This window comes from Ovis aries, chromosome 4 (genome assembly GCF_016772045.2).
Source record: "Ovis aries strain OAR_USU_Benz2616 breed Rambouillet chromosome 4, ARS-UI_Ramb_v3.0, whole genome shotgun sequence".
Taxonomy (NCBI): Eukaryota; Metazoa; Chordata; class Mammalia; order Artiodactyla; family Bovidae; genus Ovis; species Ovis aries.
The window spans coordinates 24,212,566-24,236,775 of NC_056057.1; the positions used below are offsets into that span (position 1 = coordinate 24,212,566).

Sequence of the window (24,210 nt, forward strand, 5' to 3'; positions counted from 1 at the left end):
ACCCTTTTGGGAAAAATAATAAGACTCTATAGAGAATGTTGATTATAACATTTAATAGATTTTATGAGTCATATTTTTAATAATATAAAACTAAGATTAAAAACTATTTTTAGATTTAGATTTTATTTCAAATGTTTTCTCTGTTATTGATATTTCATTCTTTACCTAAGACAACATCCCCAAAATTAATAGGAAATAATAAATAACTAATACTTTTAAATATTTATTATGTGCCTTCTGTTCTCAGACCCTTACATGATTAAATCATTTAATTCTATGAAGTGGGTATCATTTTCATTTATCCCTGCTTTTCAAAGAGAAATCTAAAGCGTAGAATTTAACTAACTTGCTCAAGGTCATCCAAGTAGTAAAGATTTGCAGCCAGGCAATTTGAATATAAAATGTAAGTTTTAACCCCTATATCATAGTGTCTAAGAAGGGAATAATGAAATTCAAATGAGCATTGTTGCATGTTCAGAAATTATACATGGAGTCAACTTCTCCACATCTTCAAGATGAATCATCAAACTATGATATGAGCTAAGATTCTTTCAACCTAATTGTAATTATATTACAAAAGAAGGCCTAGCCACCTTAGTGGGGAAAGCTTATCCAGAGATTAGTCTGTTGACAGAATTTCAAAGAGATTTTAAATAGCTACCGTACTTCTCATTCCATCTGTCCTTTTCCTGGTTATAATTTAATATTTCATAACTAATTCATGTGGATTAGAAAGAGACTGAAATAGAATCATTTGACCTAAGATGATATTTTTAATAAAAATATTGTGTTTTGGAAAGCCTTATGTGATGTCCATCTAGTTCACATTGTTATAATATTTACATACTTACTGAAAGAAATTTTAAAAATCATTTACCAAGTAAAACCCAAATTATCCCATAAACAGAAAATGCTTCTTTTGGAGGAGGAGAAATGGGGATTAATTTTCCCACCATTATCCAGGCTTCCCTTGGTGGCTCAGCTGGTAAAGAATCCTCCCACAACGCAGGAGAACTGGGTTCTATCCCTGGGTTGGGAACATTCCCTGGAGCAGGGAAAGGCTACCCACTCCAGTACTGTCGCCTACCCACTCCAGTATTCTCGCCTGGAGAATTCCATGGACTGTATAGTCCATGGGGTCACAAAGAGTTGGACACAATGGAGCAACTTTCACTCTCACCTTCATCCATTTCTTCATTTTTCTCTAGTGGTAGTCAACTTTCTATCGTCTGGTCACAGATATGACTCAATATTTTTGAGCAATGACTGAATTAAAGCCTCAAGACTTTTCCTCAAAAAAGAGTTCAACAAACAATTTATAAAAAGCACCATTTCGCAACTTTATTGTCCCACAGAGCAAAACATTTTTAATGGATAATTTATTCCAATATTTGTTTTCCCCCTTAAAAATACATTAGTACCATAAACTAGCTCTCATTACAAATTTCAATGTTATGATTTGGAAATAAGTATGACATCTATCATATCATAAAACATTAGCTCCTATGTTCTAGATATGCAGTTCCAGACAGGGTGAGAAATATCTTGTAAGTAATTTTATAATAATTATGAGTTCAATGTATTAAAATATACTACGTGGCTCAGACCTTGCAACTTACAACTGAAAGACTATTCTCTAGCCTTCCTTTGCAGGGGTAAAGCCTGTGAAGGGCCTCCCTTGTGGCTCACTGATAAAGAATCTGCCTGCCAATAAGATCCCCTGGAGAAGGAAATGGCAACCCACTCCAGTATTCCTGCCTGGAGAACACAGAGGAGCCTGGCAGGCTATAGCTCATAGGGTCGCAAAGAGGCAGACACGACTTAGCGACTGAACAACAGCAAAGCCTGTGAAAGGGACTAATTTTTTCATAGAATTGAATTAGAGCTTTGAATCCAGTATACCAGCACTGAAGTCCCAGAGATAAAAAAGGCTTGGTTTCCATAGATAAGATTATTCAACCTTCTGTGGCATATTCAATTTTAAAGTCAAGCACACATTTCAGTGGAACCATTGAGAAGGACAGTGGGGCCAGTGGTGGAATACAAACAGAATTCAAGAAGGTGATGATACTAGAGCAGAAGCTTAAGAGATACAGATGCATCAGCAGGTAAATCCTAACAGACTGACTGTATCCAGAAAGAAGTTATAGACAGAGATAGCCTTCTCCAGGGGAATCTTCCTGACCCAGGGATCAAACCTGGGTCTTCTACACTGCACACAGATTCCTTCCCATCTGAGCAACCAGGGAAGCCCCAAAATAGCCATAAGTGAAAGTGAAGTTGCTCAGTCATGTCCAACTCTTTGCAACCCCATGGACTGTGGCCTATCAGGCTCCTCTTTCCATGGGATTTTCCAGGCAAGAGTACTGGAGTGGATTGCCATTTCCTTCTCCAGGGGATCTTCCCAACCCAGGGATCGAACCCAGGTCTCCTGCATTGTAGGTAGACAGACGCTTTACCGTCTGAGCCACCAGGGAAGTCCCAAATAGCTTGCAACATGCAGGGTCATAACAAACCAGTGATTAGAGTAGGTTGGAGCTCTTGGTTAAAAGCATGGGCTCCAGAGCCAGACTGTTGGGTTCCCATCCCAGCTGGATCCTAGTCTCTAACTGTGTGGTAAGTCATTTAACCCTCTTGTGCATCAGTGTTCTCTTTATAAAAATGGAAATGATGATAATAGGATTATCCCATAAGAGTATTTTCAAGATTATATGCTCAAAATGCTTAAACAAGCAACTAGCATGTAGGAAGCACACAATAAAAGTTACTGTCACTATTTTTAAAATATGAGGGCAAGAAAGCCAAGGCACCACATTCAAAAATCAACCCTTGAAACTAACTCTATTCCTAACCTCCACCGGCAGTATCACAAATGATAAAGAAAAGAGAAAGAATCAGGGCTGACATCATGAATGTATTTGCAAAGCCCCATCACCATACAGATCTATGAAAACAGCTCAGTAGCATCACCTTTCCTTATGGAGCATGTACATTTATACATTGATTTTGAAGATGACAGCTTTCGTGCTCCTTAATCTGTAGTGACTGGCATGTTGCCAATAAGAAATAACTGAGTCAAGGACATTGTGTTTCAAACTTAAAATGCAATACAGACTCCCTGTTACAAGGCAAATTCATTTCCAATTGTTGACTCAGATAATACTTAAAAAAAAAGAATTTCAGCTGTTTAAATTTAGCATGCTGAGAAAGACCAATCTTAAAATATTGTTTGGCGTTATGCCCATAACATTTTCATTTTATTCCTTGTTAGTATTTGTCTTCTGTGATGAGATGACAAATGACAGTAATCATGTTATTCTTAACACTTCAAATTTTACCTAAATGAACCATTTTTGCTTTTATCCTCACCAGTTAAAGATGGCCTTTCATTTCCTGGCAAATTTTCAGAAGGTGATTATGCAAGAGCCAGTGATATTTCCAAGCACTGTTTTTCCTCTTCAGACATCATCTAGTCTTTATCCCTACTTTTCTTTGAATCATCATTTTTACTCTTGAACACACATACACGCACACACACACAAAGGAGATTATCTGGACACAAGGCTAATCTAACTTTTATAATCAGACCTATTTAAGGAGATATTTTGAGTCTCTGCTTTATCTGTGTTTTTAAACATCTCCACCCCACACACAGCCCAAAGAGGTTGTTTTTAAGAGTTCCCCAGAGCACAGAATCTAGACAAGGTCTCAGCCCAGCCTCCAACCATGTGATCTCCTTATTTTACTCTCACATTAACTCCATCATCTTTCTTCCCAGCAAAGATGCCCTCAGCTTCAGTTTCGTGATTCATGAAGCCAGAGCAGAACACTGAAATTGGAATTGTAAAGTATGCCACATTTGGTTTTAGGGTCAATTTAGGTTCCAATTTAAGCAGATTCAATCTTGGGTATCAGTAAAGCTAAGAGTTCTCTCTTGACTGATATAATTTTTCAAGCACTCTGAGCCCACACCATCCACAATACAATCAGCTCATTCCACTTGATCCATGGTTGAGTACCTTTGTAATAAAACAAAAGTGATAAAGTGATGAAGGGTTGGAGCTAGTCACACTTGAGGGCTAATGCAAACCCACCATTACTAAATATGTTCTTTTGGTAATTTGCTTATTCCCTCTGGGGCTGAATTTCTTATAAATGGGAGAGAATGCCATCTCTCTCCTGTAGCTCTTATCCCATAAGTGAGAAAACATATTCAAAGTGCTTAACCTTGGGAAGGGCATGACAGGGGAAGGTACAAACTACTTGGTTTGAAATAAATAAAATACAAAGATGTAATATACAGCTCAGGTTATACAGCCAACATTTTATAATTTTTCAATGGAACACAATCATAACAATACTGAACCACTATGTTATACACTTGAAACTCATACTGTAAATTGACTACAATTATAAAGCAAACAAAGTGCTTAACCTAAGTCCTGCCATTACTGCTCACTATAACCAGGAACTTGTAATGGGTTACACGGTGAGAAAACCACGCATGCAAATAACTTAGGGAGCTATCAAGGAGTTGAACCTACTTCACAGTCAAAACCTTAAGGATGAACAGGTGGGTGGGATTCTTACTGGAGGTCATATTTTGTGTTGGTGTTTTGCAAGAGAAAGAAAATGCCATGGATGCAAGAGGAACACTAGGAAGAGGCTTCACCAATATCTTGTCTAGAACTCCCTCCAGGCAGGTGCTTCTAAGCTAAAGGCGTTACTCTTATAAAGAGAATAACGCTAGAGTACCAAGCATACATAAGCACAGTTCTATTCCTGAGGCCAGCCAGGAAGAGAAGCACCCAGGAAAGGATATTCTTAAAATATCATTTCAAGCCTGGATATCAACGTCACAGTCATGATTGGTAGGCAGAGTTAGATTGAGGGACCAGATGATCTTCGTCCAGCTTGTCTGGCCACAGCTCTTCCTTCTTTCACGTGTGCAAGGAAAAGCATGAGTCACAGGATACTTGTCTAGTTCAGACTCTGTTCCAGCAAACCTTACCAATGGTTTAAACTTCAAAATAATTATTTTATTCCAAAAATGGCTTTGCAAATCTTCTCCTCGGATATAACACGAGGTTTGTTTACCAATAGGACAACCAAAATACCGAGCAAAGGTATTCCCCAAACTCAATACCACCTGCCTAAGTTTTTTTCTTTAAAGAGATCCTGAAGGACTCCTATTCAATCTAAATTTTTATCAATTTCAACCAGGTTCTCAGGCTGATTTTTATTCTCTTTAGCTAAATTATTGAAGTTCGGATAATGATTTATTCTAGAGTTATCTGGGAACTACTTATAAACTCACCACAACCATATTCTTTTAGTCTTTGTATAGATTTTTTTTCTTTTTTGCTAAAAACTTTAACCACCATCATGCATGCACTATCATAACAAATATATCCCCTGGATTATATTTGACTTTGTGATGTAAGTTTTTTTGCACTGAGAAATTATGCATGTGTGGAATGGACTACCTCCAACAAGCTGTGTATTGCAATAAGAACACAAATATACCTGGAGATCCCTAAGATGCATAGGCAAAGTAATTAAATTATATTCAGAATATGTTTATAAAAAAATGCAGGTAGTTAGACAAATATTGATAAAACTGAAAACTATAATATTTGGAGATTATTATACTAAAATAATTGGAAAAGACTGATCTTTTGTTTCCTCTTTTCTAATAATAGAGAATTCCGATTACTTTATATTTCACAATAGTTGCCTCATAAGGCTTTGACACCCCTTTCCACCTATAGCATTTATGGCAGTACATGAAAGTGTTCAGCTCAAAATTCTGGATTATGTTTTGGATAACCTCTGCTTTTCCATTAATATTTCTTGGAGAAAACTATAGTAACATAGTATTGTCTTCAACTATCCTGTAGCTAAATCTAGTATTTTTGTGACATATTCTTTCTGCTTGAGAGTCCTCTTTTTTTCTCTATTATAAAAATATAGTCAGTGTAAGAGAGGACCTGGTTAGAAATACCCCAGTGTTCTTAGATTATTCCTGGTTTCCTTTTTGAAAAAGACCTTTCATGCTCTGCTTGTATTCACATTCATTTGGTCATTTGCTTTACAATGGGCTGACCTGTTTCTACCTCCTTTTAAAAGTTGGTTATCTGCAATTTGAGCAACCAGTAGAAGTCATTTTCTTAAAAAGTTTTTTAAGCCTCATTTTTTTTTTCCAGTGAACACAGTGCTGCTTGGATCTAAGTATAAATCCATGTATGTAATAAACCAACACTTAGAAATTTCAAAGAAGGCACCGTTTAGCAAGTGGAAGAGATTATTGCTGGAGTAAGAAAGTGGGGAAATCCTGTACCCACTAAAGAGTACTTGAATGTTTCTCATATCATCAGTGTCGCCTCAGGTTGTTGCCTAGCAATTATTTAAGGACCTACTTCACGTCTTAATAAAGTAAATCAAAGACTCTTGTTTTGTTTGATGCCTTCTTTACAGGTTACCAGTAAGTCTGGAATGAAACTTAATTAACTGGGCATTTGAAAATCTAAGCCAGCCTCCTCACAAATTTTCTGTTGAAAATGCAAGCTGTTATGCATTAGCAACTTTCAGAAGCCCACTCTTGTAAGTAAATCTAGAAAACGCGTTTACCAGTGTTGCTGCCAAAAATCACCATAAACAGGGTGCTTCCTGCAGACCTACCCGACAAGCAGTGTCCGTAGGTACCTAACAGAGTAACTCGGTCACAGCATAACTAGGACGGAAGTCAAAGAGACAAACCGATTCAATATCTCCTGGAGAATCCAAAGCTCTGCTTTTCTAACTTTCCTCGCCATTTCTGGTCAGCTTCCCTTCCCCCCGCACCACATACCCAGAAGCCACTCAAATTACCAACCGTGTCGAGCTGAACTTGCTGCAGTGTGATGCAGGCGAAGGCTGGGCACAGCTCTGGAGCCAGAGCGGCTGCTTTTCCGGAGAGGAACCGGGACTCGCCAGCTAACAGGATCCCTTCCAATTCACACGCTCCGCTCAGTCAGAAGGCTCCCTCTCAGCTCCTTCCCCAGAGGAGTGGAGCTTCAAGAACTCTGCTCACAGCATCTCCTCCTCTCGACTTCCACCCCCCTTCCAGAACACCCAGCCCAGTCTAACTAGTGTCTGAGAGATGGAAATCCACTTCCAGTCAACAACACGGGCTGCCGGCAGCCTCCCGGTTCCTGACAATTTGCAACTCAAAAACCGCGGAGGCTGAAAGCTGGAGGTTTCCGGAGCCTCAAAGTCATCTTGGCAGCCCCCCTCCCCACCCCTCACTCCTCCCACTTCCCCCCTCCTCTACCGCGGCCGCCTCCAGGCTCCCAACTAGGTATCACGAATGATTATTTTATTATCCATACCAATAAGCATCGGGAGGAATTTGTCAGAGATGAAATACCTGTTGTCCATGACTAATGCTCTTCTCTCGTGTCTTTGAGTCCTTGATTTATAGCAAGATGCGTTGATATTGAAGTGTGTGTGCGTCTGTGTGTGTGTGTGTGTGTAGCTAGGAGGAGGCGATCCACGCAGCGGCTGCAAGCAACAGCCTTGCCTATCTGGCTGCCGCTTCTACAGCTGCTGTTGCTACTACTGCTGTTGGAACTCAGGGAAAATGAGACAGGAGATGGTGCTCTACAGCTATTTAACTGCTGGACCAGTTATAAGACAAGGGAGGAGACTGGACAGGTATGAGTGGCTGTCGTTGAAGCACTGAGCTTGATTCACGGCAATTACTACCATTCAGAATACAATTCCCCTCCAACAGGAAACCTGATACCTGTCTGTCTCTCCCTTCAGCCAACGAAAGTCCTTGATGGGTCATTGTTCATCAATGACCTGCCTAACCCACTTCTAGAAACTAGCAGCTACACACTCTTTCTATATTCGGACTTGGTAACCTGGGAACAGGTGATTAGGGGATGGATGAGGATGAAGAAGGAAAGGATGGGAGAGAGTAGGCGAATGTTAAAAGAGTTGTACATATGTCTAACCAATTAGGGCACAGGTAAAAATGAAAGTTTTGAACTATGTGTATAAAATAATGAATTGGGGGTAATAAAAATATGTCAGTAAAAAAAAATGCCTGTTTTACAAAATGTGTGCAAAGACAGACAGCTGTTAAGGAGTGTGTTTAACAGCTTAAATGCAGACAATGTTGATATACATGCCCCTGGGTGTCTCTCAGCTCCCCTGTGATACATCTACTGTGATTTCAATGTGTTAATAACACTGTTGGCTACAAATTCTGGTGAAACCTACTGGTTACCGCTGTCTATGAATGTTCCCTTTCTCCTTATTGGCTGCTCGTTCCTTGCCCTGTTATATCTCCAGATTATTCTCACATAAGGTGATATGCAACAGAATTTATAAATTAAAGAGGGCCTCCAAACCCCCCAAGACGAGAATACTTCTTAATGACTAAATTTATCTGCTATAGTCTGTCTTCGTGTTCTTGTTCTGTAATAGGATGGGAGACTATGAACACACATATGCACGAGCGCTCATGCACTTACCTTAATTGAATATTACTTTTAATCCTCTTTCAGCATTCAATTTTCTGAACTAAAAATAAACTTAATTATTTTTTATTTTATTAGTAATGAACACCTTTAATTATCTCTACCTTGCTCTGAGCAATCTTCATATTTGCCATACATTTTCCCAGTTGTTAGAGATTGTAGAGTCAGGATTAAATTGAACAGATGTTAATGCAAAAAAATAAAAAAAGAAAAGAAAAAGCCCCTGGAAATACAACAGGGAACCCAGAAGGAGGGAAGAAACCCAAAAGGATTAGATAGTACATCTTTTCCTGATCTGTTTACATTAGAAAAATCACTGCCTTTAGCAAAACAAAGGCCAGTGAATGTTCAAAGCATTTCTCAATTATCCAATAAATATCAATTTTACTAAACCAATCCAGCTACAATTGTAACAGAAAAAAAAAGTTTTCTTTTAAAAATCATGCAATACAGTAAATTCAGAGTATCTACAACTTTTCAAATGTCAAATTCTAATGAGAATTGATGTCAAACAGCCACATATTTTTGCCTCAATCTCTCCCCTGGTGGCTCAGATGGTAAAGCATCTGCCCACAGTGCGGTAGACCCAGGGTTTGATCCCTGGGTTGGGAAGATCCCTTGGAGAAGGCAATGGCACCCCACTCCAGTATTCTTGCCTGGAAAATCCCATGGACAGAAGAGCCAGGTAGGCTACAGTTCATGGGGTTGCAAAGACTCGGACACAACTGAGCAACTTCACTTTCACTTTCATTAAATAAGTATCATATAACATGCAACTGATATTAAAAATCTGAAAAGTAAATAGCATGAAAACATATACACTACCATATGTAAAATAGATAGTCAATGGGAATTTGCTATATGACACAGGGAACTCAAATCAGGACCCTGTGACAACCTAAGGGGTGCAATGGGGGGAAGGGGGGGAGGAGGTACAAGAGGGAGGGGACATATGTATACTGGTGACTGATTCATGTTGAATGACAACACAATATTGTAAAACAATTATCCTTCAATTAAAAATAAACAAATTAAAAACATAATAAAAAATGTGAAGAGTAACTCCACATTTCATATTTATATACAATGGAACCTAAGGAACTAGCCAAAAGTAGCGTACATCACTGAAAGACACATTTGATACAGAGACTAACTTTATTCCTAGGTGATGTGATGTGAAAGTTATTTTGCCCTTCAAATCCCATAGTTTAGCAATATGGGTTGGGGGCAGGGGTTCAGCTTTACTTTTACTCTCATTTTAAAATTCAAATATATTTAGGAGGAGTAGTTACGTTGTAAACATTCTCAAGACAGAGAGAATTTCTTAGATATCTTTATTATAGACAAACAGGAAACTAAAGATCCAGCCTAGGCAGAAAAGAAAGAACCAGGAAGAATTGAAATAATTGATCATGAGCACTTAGTTTGGCTGGCTTTTAAAAACTTGCTTACAACTTTTGTGAGACTTGAAGAAGAAACCACTTTGTTAACAAGACTACCACACAATCCCCAAGCTTTGATAATGGAAGAAAAAAGTTTTGGTTGGGGATTGATGGCTGATCCTTGTCTCTGACCCTTGTAACTCAGTATTTTCCATTTTGGAGGAAAACTTAAAAATAACTGCTTCATAAACTCATGCCCATTTCTATAAGATGCTTCTTGGCTCCCAGCTCTAAATTTTCAGAAACTTCCTAAGGATCATTGAATACTTAATCTAAAAAGATAGTGATAGAAAAATGAACTTGTCCTACAAATTCCCATTAGTCAAAAAATCTACAATTTATGGGAATACAGAAAGAAACAATTTCTTAACTTTCAACTAAATCTCTTTTACCATAGAAACATGTATTCTCAAACTAAATTCAGTGATTTAATAATACTCATTCACTGCAAAGAAAAGCCAAAGTTTAGTAAACCTACAATGGCAGAAGTCCTGTTTGTTTAGCTCACTCATATATCTCTGGAATCCATCAAAGTGCTTAAAATAGTAAATAGTGGTTTTTTTTTTAATAAATGAGAAAATGAGTCAATGCATTAGCCTATGAATGCAGGGCATTGGAAAGATAAGTGGACAGGGAATAAAGATGTTTAAATTCACCCAGCCCTTACTCTGCTGGTAAATAACTGTGGCAGTTTAGGGAAGTGACTCACTTCTTGTGGTTTCAAGCATCCTTTCAGGCGTATCACTCAGACCCCACAAAACTGTAATAAATGCCTCTCCCCAGTACTTCTCCAAAATGGTTTTTCTACTATACAAATTCAATCAATAAAATTCCCTAAAATCTCATTTCCTGAACATTGTACAAACCAGTCACAACAGGACCCATATAATCTCTAAGAAACACATGGTTTTCTCCCACTTTTGACTCTTAAATCTGCAAATGGTCTAATGAGTACTGGGCCAGATGCTTAAAGAAAATAGGATGTTACACGCTTAAGCGTGTGTTTCTAAAATAATAGTCCTGAATCGGTGATTACAAGCAAGACCTTTGTTGACCTTCTACAAATAGAAATAAGGTAAATCTTATACAAACAAAAAATTATGAGAAGCAAAGCTTAAATAATGTAATACCATAGATTACTTACAGTAAATATAAGTCCATGTTCAATCACAGACTTTCATGTAAGCTGGTAAAAACACCTTGTCATGTTAATTTTATTCAATAAACATTTACCGAACACCCATTTACTGCAAAGCATTGGAAAGATAAACACCATCCAATTGCATTCACAGGATATATGGCCCCATAAAAAAATGTATTCCTACTTTGTAATTAAATTTTTTTGATTTAAGTATATTATGATTTATAAAAATAAAATAGTTCAAACTTATATCAAACATGATTTAAAACCTAGCCAAATTTGACTTAGATGATGAAAGGAAAGCTACCTCTTAAATTGAGCAGACTGTCACATGGGGAATATTCCACTGGTTTCCAATCCATGAATCAGTAGATGTAGCCTGGGAGGTTGGGGAAGATCCAGAAAAGATACAATCTTATGGAACTGACTTTAAAAAGTAATAATCACATGCTGGCTATGGACAGGCCCTTTGACCTCATCTAGTTCAATTTTCATATTTTATAGGCTAGAAGCTAACATCTTATTTCATCACGGTTTACTGTTGGGAAGGTTATTTATGAGTTTCTCCACTGTGAAAGAACAGCACAGTGTTAGAGATGGGAGAACCAGACCATCTTACCTGCCTCCTGAGAAACCTGTATGCAGGACAAGAAGCAGTAGTTGGAACTGGACATGGAACAACAGACTGGTTCCAAAGTGGGAAAAGAGTACGTCAAGCCTGTATACTGTCATCCTGTTTATTTAACTTTTATGCAGAGTACATCATGCAAAGTACCAGGCTGGATCAAGCACAAGCTGAAATCAAGATTACAGGGAGAAATATCAGTAACCACAGATATGCAGGTGACACCACCCTAATGGCAAGAAAGTGAAGAGGAACTAAAGAGCCTCTTGACGAAGGTGAAAGAGGAGAGTGCAAAAGCTGGCTTAAAATACAACATTCAAAAAATGAAGATTATGGCATATGGTCCCATCACTTCATGGCAAATAGATGGGGAAATAATGGAAACAGTGAGACTTTATTTGCCTGGGCTCCAAAATCACTGTGGAAGGTGACTGCAATGATGATATTAAAAGAAGCCTGCTCCTTGGAAGAAAAGCTATGACAAACCTAGGCAGCATATTAAAAATCAGAGACATCACTTTGCTGACAAAGGTCCATATAGTCAAAGCTATGGTTTTTCCAGTATTCATGTAAAGATGTGAGATTTGGACCATAAAGAAGGCTGAGCACCGAAGAACTGATGCTTTTGAACTGGAGAAAACGCTTGAGAGTCCCTTGGACAGCAGGAGATGAAACCTGTCAATCCTAAAGGAAATCAGTCCTGAATATTCATTGGAAAGGCTGATACGGAAGCTGAAGCTCCAATACTGTGCCATCTGATGCAAAGAGCAAACTCACTGGAAAAGACCCAGGTGCTGGGAAAGACTGAGGGCAAGAGGAGAAAGGGGCGACAGAGGATCAGATGGTTGCATGGCATCACTGTCTCGATGGACATGAGTTTAAGTAAACTCAGGGAGACAGTGAAGCACAGGGAGGCCTGACATGTTGCAGTTTATGGGGTCACAAAGAGTCAGACACAACTTAGCTAATGAACAACAACATGTACATTATCAGCATCTCAGAAGGAGAAGAGAGAAATGGGCAGAAAGCGCAATTGATGCAATGACGGATGAAAATATCCCTTCACTGAGGTATAATCAACAAAATTAGAATATATTTAAAGTGTACAGTGTGATAATTTGAGGTACATATACATTATGAAAGAATTCCCATTCCCAACTTAACATACCCATCACTTCACATATTTGATATTTTTCTTATTTTTGTGAAAACACTTAACACTTCTACTCTCTTAGCAAATTTCTATTATAAAATATAGTTTTACTCACTATGTCACCATGTTATGTATTAGGCCCTCACAATATATTGATCTTAAAACTGAAAGTGTGTATCCTTTTACCAGCCTCTACCTAATTCTCCCACTACTGTTGATAGTTCAAGTATTTTTTAAATTCCGTATATAAATAAAACCATGCAGTATTTTTTTCCTCTTACTTATTTTATGTAGTTTAATGCCCCCCACGATCACCTATATTATTAAAAACCACAGAATTTCCTTCTTTTCAAGGCTGAGTTATATGTGTGTGTGTGTGTGTGTGTGTGTGTGTGTGTGTGTGTCCCAGGTAATTGCAGAGTGGTGGAGGCCACAAAAAGGAAAATGCTCTTTTTGGATTAACACTGTTGGCAGGTTATGGGTGGGACTCACAGCGACCTCACTCCAGATTCTTTCAGCTAATGCTGCTGCCTGGAGTGAGAGCTACTCCCTGGTTCCCAAAGGGTACCCACCTGAGGACACAGAATAGGATGTCTAGAATGAAAAATGCAACTTAGGGTGAAGGGCAAGGAGAAGCAGATGCTCTGCAGTGGCCAGAAAATGTTTACATGCTGAGGTGGAGGTGCATCCTGTTATGTGGGTGTGGGTATAATGGCTTCCCTGGTGGCCCAGACAGTAGAGAATCTAACCACAATTCAGGAGATCTGAAGTTCGATCCCTGGGTTGGGAAGATCCCCTGGAGAAGGGAATAGCTACCCACTCTGGAGTTCTTCCCTGGAGAAGTCCAAGGACAGAGGAGAAGCATCTTCTTTATTCATTCATTGGTTCACAGGCCCTTAGGCTGTTCCCATACCTTGGTTATTGTGAATGATGCTGTCATGAACATGGGAGGAGAAATACTTCCTCAGGATCATGATTTCCTTTCCTTTAGATATATATGTATATACACACAGAAGTGAGAATGATGGATCATACAGTATTCTTAATTTTTTGAGGAATCTGCATACTGCTTCATAGAGAAGTCACACCAATTTATTTTCCCACCTACAATTCATGAGTCCCCATTTTTCACATCCTTGCCACCATTTAGCTCTTGTCTTTTTGATAACAGACATCCTAACAGGGGTAAGGTAACATATCACTGTGGTTTTGGTCTGCTCTGATCTATGTTATTTCCTTCCTTCTGCTAATGAGCTTAGTTTGTTCTTTTTTTTTCTAGTTCCTTGAAGTCTAAAGCTAGGTCATTTACTTGAGATCTTTGCTTTTTCTAAATGTAGGTATTTATCACTACCAACTTCTGTCTTCCAACTGATTCTGCTGCATTTCATAACTTTGGTATGTTGTGTCTCCAACTTCATTTGTCTCAAGATTTTTTTTTTTTTTGATCCATTTGTTGTTAAGGAGCATGCTGCTTAATCTCTATATATTTGTGAATTTTCACTTTTTCCTCTTGCAGTTGGCTTCCAGTTTTATATTGCTGTGCTTGAAAAAGATGGCTGATATGATTTCAATCTTTTTAAATTTATGAAGACTTGTTTGAACTCTGGGAGTTGGTGACGGACAGGGAGGCCTGGCGTGCTGCGATTCATGGGGTCGCAAAGAGTCGGACACGACTGAGCGACTGAATTGAACTGAAATGAAGGCTTGTTTTGTGGCCTAACATTTAATCTGTCCCAGAAAATGTTCAATGGGCATTGTGAAGAATGTGTATTCTGTTATTGTTAGAATGACTGTTCTGTGTATGTGTGTTATATCTATCATGTAGCCTAAGTCCACTCTTTCCTTATTGATTTTCTCTCTGGATAATCAACCATTATTGAAAGTGGGGTATGAAGTCCCCTGATACTGTACTGCTGTCTGTATCTCTCTTCAGATCTGTTAATATTTGCTTTATACAATTATGTACTCTGACACTGGGTGTATAAATATTTATAATTGTTATATAATCTTGATGAATTGACCTCTTTATTATCATACAATGGCCTTCTTTGTCTCTTGTTGCCATCTTGGCTTAAAGTCTGTTTTCTTTGATATAAACATAGCTACCTCTGCTTTCTTTGGCTTGTCTGCATGAACCCTCTATTCAGTAAATCACCTATCCCCTTTTCACTAAGATCATTTTCTAAAGATTTATCTTGTTCTTTCGTTTGGAACATATTCCTATATTTCTTCCTTTCCCTTGCCTTTCCAAGTTGGTTTCTGAACATTAGGTAAGACAGCCACCTCTCCTAATCTTGACACACTGCTCTCTTGTAGGAGACAAAGTCTATCAGTCAGTCCAGTTCAAGCTCTGGGTTTTCTCGCAATCCTTTGTGATTGTCCAAGCTGCAGTCTTGGTTCTCAGTGGCTCCCAGTATTTGAGGGTGTGCCAAGACCTGTCAGTACACCAAAGGGAATGCTTGCAGTCGGCACCTAGCAGGGTATCTAGCAGGGTAATTAGGAGCCAGATCCTCGAGTATCAGCTGGAAAAGTATGCAGTTAAGCCTCCACCCAGGAAAAACTGGGAGATGGGCAATTTTGCCCATTTCTTCTGTGTTGAATATGGGTGTATAATCATGGTACGGGGTGAGGTACTCCTGCTCCCATTTAAAAACTGCTTCTTTTAAATTAACTTCATTTATTTTTAATTGAAGGATGATTGCTTTACAGTATTGTGTTCATTTCTGCCAAACATCAACATGCTAACAACTGGTTCTTTAGAAGACACAGATACATGAAAAGATATCCTCTGCTCATGAATTCTAAGAATTAATGTTTAAAAGTGACCATTCTACCCAAAGCAATCTACTGATTAAATGTAATCTCAATCAAAAATCCAATGACACTTTTTACAGAAATAGAAAAGCCCTAAAATTGGCGTAAAATCACAAAAACACTTCAAACGGCCTAAGCAATCTTGAGAAAGAACAAAGCTGGTGACACACTTCCTCATTTCACACGGTGCTGTGCTAAGTCGCTTCAGCCGCGTCCAGCTCTTTGCCACCCTATGGACTGTAGCCCACCAGGCTCCTCTGTCCATGGGATTCTCCCGGCAAGAACACTGGAGTGGGTTGCCCTGCCCTCTTTCAGGGGACCATCCCGATGCAGAGATCAAACCTGTGTCTCTTATATCTCCTGTGGGTTCTTTACTACTTGTGTCACCTGAGAAGTCCAAGTTCCTTGATTTGTTTCTGGCAGAGATTTTTTAGATATAATATCAAAATACAGGAAACCAAAATAAAAAGTGGACTACAAGAATCTAAAAACTTCTGCACAACAAAGGAAACCAACAAATAAAAGGGCAACCTATGCAATGAGAGAGTATATTTGCAAACCACATATCCAAAAGGGTTAACATCCAAAATATAAATAATATTTATATTACTCAATAACCAAAAAATGATCATTACAAAATAGGACAAAGATGTGATAGGTTTTTTCAAGGAAGCCATGCAAATGGTAACAGATATGTGAAAGAGTGCTCCACATCACCAGTCACTGCTGCTGCTGCTGCTAAGTCACTTCAGTCGTGTCCGACTCTGTGCAACCCCAGAGATGGCAGCCCACCAGGCTCCCCTGTCCCTGGGATTCTCCAGGCAAGAACACTGGAGTGGGTTGCCATTTCCTTCTCCAGTGCATGAAAGTGGAAAGTGAAAGTGAAGTCGCTCAGTGGTGTCCGACTCTAGGAACATGCAAATTAAAACTACAACGATGTATTTTCTCTCACCTGATAGGATGTCTCTCATCAAAAAGACAAGAGCTTGCAAGTATTGCTGAGGATATAGACAAAAGGATACCCTTGTGCATTGTGGGTAGGAATATAATTGGTGCAGTCAGTGCAGAGAACAGTATGGAAGTTTCTAAAAAGTAAAAATAGAGCTAGCATATGACCCGCAACTTCCATTACTTGATATATATCCAAAAACTGAGAAGAGGATCTCAAAGAGACATCTGCATCCCCATGTTCATGGCCTCATTATCCACAATAGGCAAAATATGGAAACCTAAGTGCCCAAAAAAGAATGAATGGCTAAAGGTGAATTAAACCTATAATACATACACACAGTGGAATTTTAGTCAGTGATGAGAAAGATGATACTGCCATGTTCAACAACATAGAAATCCTTTGATTGGTATACATGCATTAAATCATCACAATATACACCTTAAATATCGGATAATTTTACATGTTGATTACACCTCAATAAGGCTGAAACTTTAAAAAATTTAAGTAAAAGCTATGAATTTATATACAAAATAGAAAGAGATTCACAGACACAAAATCAACCTTATGATTACCAAAGGGGAGAAGGGAGGAGTGATAATTAAGGAGTTTGAAATTAACATACACACTAATTTTATATATATAAACATTTCAGACTCTTTTGTTGACCATGATGGCTACTCCATTTCTTCTAAGGGATTCTTGCCCACAGTAGTAGATATAATGGTCATCTGAGTTAAATTCACCCCATTCCAGTCCATTTTAGTTCACTGATTCCTAAAATGTTGATGTTTACTCTTGCCATCTCCTATTTGACCACTTTAAATTTGCCTTGATTCATGGACCTAACATTCTAGGTTCCTATGCAATATTGCTCTTTACAGCATCGGACCTTGCTTCTATCACCAGTCACATCCACAACTGGGTGTTGTTTTTGCTTTGGCTCCATGTCTTCATTATTTCTGGAGTCATTTCTCCACTGATCTCCAGTAGCAAATTGGGCACTACCAACCTGGGGAGTTCCTCTTTCAGTGTCCTATCTTTTTGCCTTTTCATATTGTTCATGGGGTTCTCCTAGAGCCAGACATCCTGGAATGGGAAATCAAGTGGGCCTTAGAAAGCATCACTATGAACAAAGCTAGTGGAGGTGATGGAATTCCAGTGGAGCTATTTCAAATCCTGAAAGATGATGCTGTGAAAGTGCTGCACTCAATATGCCAGCACATTTGGAAAACTCAGCAGTGGCCACAGGACTGGAAAAGGTCAGTTTTCATTCCAATCCCAAAGAAAGGCAATGCCAAAGAATGCTCAAACTACTGCACAATTGCATTCATCTCACATGCTAGTAAAGTCATGCTCAAAATTCTCTAAGCCAGGCTTCAGCAATACGTGAACCGTGAACTTCCAGATGTTCAAGGTTTTAGAAAAGGCAGAGGAACCAGAGATCAAATTGCCAACATCTGCTGAATCGTGGAAAAAGCAAGAGAGTTCCAGAAAACATCTATTTCTGCTTTATTGACTATGCCAAAGCCTTTGACTGTGTGGATCACAATAAAGTGTGGAAAATTCTGAAAGAGATAGGAATACTAGACCACCTGACCTGCCTCTTGAGAAATCTGTATGCAGGTCAGGAAGCAACAGTTAGAACTGGACATGGAACAACAGACTGGTTTCAAGTAGGAAAAGGAGTACATCAAGGCTGTGTATTGTGACTTATATAACTTATATGCAGAGTACATCATGAGAAACGCTGGGCTGGAAGAAGCACAAGCTGGAATCAAGATTGCCAGGAGAAATATCAATAACCTCAGATATGCAGATGACACCACCCTTATGGCAGAAAGTGAAGAAGAACTAAAAAGCCTCTTGATGAAAATGAAAGAGGAGAATGAAAAAGTTGGCTTAAAGCTCAACATTCAGAAAACTAAGATCAGGGCATCTGGTCCCATCATTTCATGGCAAATAGATGGCAAAACAGTGGAAACAGTGAATGACTTTATTTTGGGGGCTCCAAAATCACTGTAGATGTTGATTGCAGCCAGGAAATTAAATGACACTTATTCCTTGGAAGGAAAGTTATGACCAACCTAGACAGCATATTAAAAAGCAGAGACATTAATTTGCCAACAAAGGTCCATCTCGTCAAGACTATGGTTTTTCCAGTAATCATATACAGATGTGAGAATTGGATTATAAAGGAAGTTGAGCAATGAAGAATTGATGCTTTTAAACTGTTGTGTTGGAGAAGACTCTTGAGAGTCCCTTGGACTGCAAGGAGCTCCAACCAGTCAATCCTAAAGGAGATCAGTCCTGGGTGTTCATTGGAGGAACTGATGGTGATGCTGAAGATTTAATACTTAGGCCACCTGATGGGAAGAACTGACTCATTTGAAAAGACCCTGATGCTAGGAAAGACTGAAAGCAGGAGAAGGGGACGACAGAGGATGAGATGGTTGGATGGCATCACTGACTCAATGGAGATGAGTGTGAGTGAACTGCAGGAGCTGATGACGGACAGGGAGGTCTGGAGTGCTGTGGTCCATGGGGTCATGAAGAGGCAGACATGACTGAGCGAACTGATACATAAACAAAAAACAATCAAGGGCTTAATGTGTAACACAAAGAACTATACTGAATTCTGTAATAACTTTAAATGGAAAAAGCATCTGAAAAAGAATACACATACACACACACACACACACACACACACACACACACACAAATCGCTTTGCTGTGTACCTGAAGCTGACACAATATTGTAACTCTACTTCAACTTAAAATAAAGCCAAAGAAGAAAACAACTCTGCTGTGGCTCTGTTGGAGCTGTGGATGCAAACTGTACTGGCTGTCAGAGCCAGGCGGTCTGATGGCCACACCCCTCAGGAGGTTGTCATGAAAACTGGGACCCAGGCTCTTTAAATGAGCTGTTTCCAGGAAGATGCTGGTGATCTCGATTTATTGTTAGAGTGCACTGGAGGAAGGAAGCAGTGGAAGTACCCACTGGCTCCTCCTGACATCAGGCAGAATCACAGCTTGCTCCTAGACACAGGCGAATTAGACCCGAGAAAGGAAGCATCATGCGAAGCATGTAATAAAATCCCTTCCAAGTGAAGACTGAGAGCGTGGGCATTTTTTCTCCTCCTCCTGTGTTGAGCCCCGGGGTGATAGTTAGGTCAGTTCTTGAGTGCCCGTTAAGAACGGCTTCTTTGTTTTCTATAGCCCAGATAGTCTTGTGGACATAAGCCCTTTGACTTTCAGAACCATCCCTCACATGGAAGCATTAAAAGTTGGTCCATTGAGGGGTGCTTCAAACCATTCACTCCTCAGAGAGAAGCTAGGAATTAGGGATTCCCTCCTAAGTATATGGCTCTGTGCCAGGAGTGGGGTTTCTGGGGAGAGGATGTCTCAGCTTTTTCTATCCACTTTGATGTGGGTATTTTCTCATTCACCCGACGTGGAGGAGTCGCTCAGCTAGTGTCCGGGTTTCTTTCAGCTCTGTATATGTAGCTGTGCAAGTGGTACTGCCGTGAGCTGCTCCTGCAAGGTGTTGGGAGCCAATGTTGCCATCTTGGTCCCTCTCAAAATGAGGATAATAACAGCGCCATAGAGTGATTTAGAGAATCAAAGAATTCGGCACGTGGAAAGCACACAGGTCACTGCCTGGTAGAGTTCCAGTGCACTTATGCACATGTACACTCGTGCAAGTCTCCCCTCACATCCACACATGCATTCACACATGCATACATATCCACACATTCACACACTTACACACACACACACATATGCTCACACTCACATGCACACACATTCACACACACACACACACACAAGAACTATCCGTTTTATGGTTATTATCTCTCCTCCTCACTGGAGGTTAAGTTTTAAGTAAACGGCTTTCCTGTTATTTAATTTACTTTAAATGAATAACAGTGTAGAATCTGCATGATTCCCTTATGGGCAGCAAGCACACTGCTGGTATGACAAAAGACACTTTTTAAAATCACACAGAATTCCCCCTCTACTTCAAGGATGGTAAATGGTATTGTAAAGAGGTCTGACAGAACAAGTGATAATATGAATTACCGAAGAAACAGCTCAATGAAATTTTTTAAAGCATCCACACTGTGTGAAGTCCTGAGCTACACACATGGTTAAACATTACGGGAAATGCAGCAAAACGTGATTTAAAGCACAAAACAGAAAGCCTATGACAGAGAAGTTGGAGTATTGAAATGGAAGTTTTACATGGGAAATTAGCAGTCTAGCCATTCATTTGACTGTCTCCATGATAGATGTGGATTACACTGTAATTGATTTAGCAGTGGTCATCCACAGAGTGAATTGCAAGACAATTCCTGCAAATGGTCATATTTTATATTGTATATTTATTAATTGGGCCAATGACTTAAAAGAAGACAAAGCATACCTATTCTGCAATGCCTGGTTTTGTGTTACTAAGAAACCAGATAGGTGGATTTAAATAATTCTCTAATCCTAGAACAACAACCTTGTCATTCTCTCTAACATTTTAGAGCTATTTGTTCGTCTTTTCCTAGAGTTACAAGTCAAACTGTATGTATATTGTATTTGTACGTGGCTTACAAACATAAAACACTCACGTATACTTACGGCTGATTCATGTTAATGTGTGGCAGTAAACAGCACAATGTTGTAAAACAAGTATCCTTCAGTTAAAAATTTTAAAAAGAGAAAACACGCAAAGATTTTTCAGTTGCACTGATATGGAGTTGTAATAAATAATCCTTTTAAATGCAATGTTTGAAATAGAATACCTAAGTCCTCATTTAATAGCTGAATATTTAAAAGCGAATGTGGGATTCTCTCATAGCTCTGTTAGCAAAGAATCTGCCTGCGATGCAGGAGATCCAGTTTTGATTCCTGGGTCGGGAAGATTTCCTCTGGAGAAGAAAATAGCAACCCACTTCAGTATTCTTGCCTGGGAAATCCCATGGATAATTTCAAGCTTATTAGCTTGATAATTTATAGATACTTTAGCTTTAAGCTATTTAACTGGTTAAATATGGTTTCCATTACTTAAGTTTAGGAAAGACGGCCATAAGACGAAATGCAGGGATTTCTGACTAGGGATAGAGGTTGAAAAGTTTTCTATTGTATCCTTTATGTGATTTAAACTTAAATTTCTATTAAACTGGAACTTACATTTCTATAACTTCTAGAGTGGCAAGTAACCTGAAAGGAAGAGCCTGTATTAAAATCTGTAACAGTAATTATGCGTATCTGCACTATGCTTTGACAATGTATATACACACAGATTGTTTCAGGTGAATTTAACAAAGCACTTTGTTGAAAAGACAAATGCTATACAATCATGAAAATTTTAACAAGATTCATTATCTTTATCTTCACTACTATGAAATCAGCCATCTGTATGATATTTGAAATTAGTTTGAGAAATTTAGGATGTATCTTTTTAATGAAATGTTTAATGAAACTGAGAGTCTCAGTGAGATAAATATTTACCAAGAGATAAATATAAATATGAAAATGTTAAGTACATGCACAAAATAGAGAAACTCATTCTAAGCCTTAAGTAATTTTTTTTTCTTAAACTGAACTCATTTCTTTGTAATGGCTTTCTATGAATTTTTTGCATCCAGTTTGATGGAGGGAAAAATCATATATGTGACCTGTACACCCCAAGCAGCTATGCCTATTAAGACAAATTCATTTCTCCCTACAGTGAGTAATTTCTTCTCTTCAGATTGTAACTATTTTTAAATGTCAGATTCTCAAAACACTCAGCGTATAGAAAGATTTCCTGAAAGAGGGGATGTTTTGGTGTCCTGTTATCTTTTTCTAATCATTCTTAACAATTTTTATAATCTTGCCATTCTTCTTATGTATACCAATATCAGGTATACACTGCATTATTGGGATTCAGCCTTGTAGTTCTTCTTAGAGTAATATGAGGAGAAACACAACAGTATTTTTCATTGCAGATTTACTAAATAGTTATAAATATACCCAGGCCACTGTTTAAAACTAAAATTTCTTGGCCAATATGAAAAATTAAATTTGCAAATGGGCTTCACTACATGTCAGCCTACAAATAAATTTCATAATTAAAACAGACAATGACTAAATATATTTTTAAAAATCAGTCACTTTTCCTCAGTTGGCATGACCTGAATTCCAGGCACTGTATTTGTCCTGGATGATTATCTAAAAATGGTTTTTGAGGTTGAATAGTTCCATGAAGTACTGGCTCATAAGCACTTCTATATCAATGGGAATTGACGTCAAATGCTTACAGGAAAGCTTACACCTATTATGATAATCCTGGGAAGCTGTGATGTCATGATACTTTGTACAAAAAAAATTATGACATTATTTTAAACGCTACAGAAACAAACACCTATAGTAAGCAAATATTTTTATTGGAAAGATTTACTCAAAAATACATTTTTAAAAAGCTTGACAGCTTTTTTAAAAAGCTTTATGTTAACTTTTTGTTTCCTTTTCATCCACCAAAATATATTCATGTTCAGTAAGAAATCATTTTCTTCTAGGCACTAATCTAAAAGTTATGTAATATACAATGGTACTTCATTTAATAATCAAAACCATCTCAAAAGGCAGATACTGTTGTGACTTCCAGTTTTAAGAGGAAGAAACAAAACACTGAGTATTTAGGTAATTTATCCAAGGACCATATTCAGTGATGAGTGGTGAAGGGCCTAGAACTTTATAATGTGGCTCCAGATGTCATATTCTTAACAGCTCTGCATTATCATTTCTCTACTTATAACAGGGAAGTATCATTTAAGATATGAAATTAGAATACTTAAGGCAATACAACAGATAACTGATTAATCTATGTTTAATCAGTACAGGATGTAACTAATATTTGAAACGTCAATAATTTATATTAACATTAAATTACTTGGAAGCAGATTTCTTGACAATTTAAAATCTTAATTAAGCTGTGTTTCTCATCTTATAATTTATTTCAGGCAGATGTATATTTATTATAACTGATACTTTGTATCTGATATACATCATACCAAATTAAAGATTAACAGAACCATTAATTTATGTGTTTTAATAATCTTGTTAACTTTAAATGCTTGCATGCAGTGGGACAGGCTACAATAGTACAGTTACTCTGTGGGCTCACCCTCATTACACAATAAACTCAGTGAGGAAAAGACACTCATTTGCCTTTGTGGTTTTAGTTCTTTGAAAAAAAAAAACAAACTAGAAACATGCCATAATTATCACAGTATCAATAAATGTGTCTGCGTGAGGATCTGTCCAAATGCTGAAAACACTTTAAGCAGTTGATTTTACATTATGTAAATATTATAGCCAGGTGTTGAAAAAGAAGTATGTGTTCCTTTTGAGGGCTTAGGATAATTATTAATCAAATAATGAATTTATTGTTTATTTGCTTAATATTTGCCAGTGTCACTTGTAAGCTCTATGAGAGGGAGGATTCTAATTTTTCTTTTTTTTTTTTACTATTATAGCTTCAACATGTAGCTCAATGTCAGATAGTCACTAAAGTTTAATGATT

The 24,210-nt window shown here is 38.2% G+C and overlaps 1 protein-coding gene across 15 annotated transcripts in view; it reads right to left on the bottom strand.

The window, feature by feature from the left end:
- The window catches only part of DGKB (diacylglycerol kinase beta), a 1,339,752-nt gene that overhangs the window by 875,722 nt on the left and 439,820 nt on the right, over window positions 1-24,210 (bottom strand). For 6 of the 15 annotated variants that reach the window (XM_042248425.1, XM_042248424.1, XM_042248422.1 and 3 more), the window contains exon 1: window positions 7,409-7,626. The exons of 3 other annotated variants lie outside the window; for them this stretch is intronic. The gene's annotated coding sequence lies outside the window, so the exon portion shown is untranslated. Of the gene's footprint in view, window positions 1-6,874; window positions 7,234-7,408; window positions 7,627-24,210 lie in introns of those variants that run through there. 6 more of the 15 variants (XM_042248426.1, XM_042248423.1, XM_027968496.2 and 3 more) reach the window with 1 other exon arrangement.